The sequence below is a fragment of the Seriola lalandi genome, unplaced genomic scaffold (genome assembly GCF_002814215.2).
Source record: "Seriola lalandi dorsalis isolate HSWRI2012SDOR001 ecotype SW California unplaced genomic scaffold, Sedor1 jcf7180002054952, whole genome shotgun sequence".
Lineage (NCBI taxonomy): Eukaryota > Metazoa > Chordata > Actinopteri > Carangiformes > Carangidae > Seriola > Seriola lalandi.
The window spans coordinates 93,158-93,921 of NW_019525503.1; positions in this window are offsets into that span (position 1 = coordinate 93,158).

The following is a 764-nucleotide window of genomic DNA, read 5'->3' on the forward strand; positions in this document are numbered from 1 at the left end:
ACACACACACACACACACACACACACGTATACACACACATACCCACATTTGCACGTGCACACAAATACATACAAACACACAGACGCCCGCAATGTGCAGAGAAAGAGAAAGATTTAAATGTATTTTTGTACAGCCAATGATGAAGTGCATACGTTGTTATGGTAAAGAGGTTTTATGCTACATAGAATAATATATGCTATAATATATGATATTTTTAAATGTATGTCCCTGTGCCTAAAAACCTGTTGAGATCAGAAATGAAGTACGACCATATCTTCACTTTGCCTGTCTAACTCTGTAGATTAAATGTTGATTTTCTACCGTTCATGAATGTTTTCTTTTATATTTTATCACTTTCACTCTGACAGCAGCGGCTAACGGAGCTAATGGAGCTAACATAGATAACTGAGCTTACAGAGCTAATGGAGCTAACTGAGCTAACGGAGCTTACACAGCTAATGGAGCTAACGGAGCTTACACAGCTAATGGAGCTAACTGAGCTAATGGAGCTAACATAGCTAACGGAGCTTACAGAGCTAATGGAGCTAACATAGCTAACGGATCTTACAGAGCTAACGGAGCTAACAGCTAACGGAGCTTACGGAGCTAATGGATCTTACACAGCTAATGGAGCTAACGGAGCTAATGGAGCTAACATAGCTAACGGAGCTAATAGAGCTTACACAGCTAATGGAGCTTACAGAGCTAATGGAGCTAACGGAGCTTACAGAGCTAACGGGTCTTACACAGCTAATGGAGCTAAC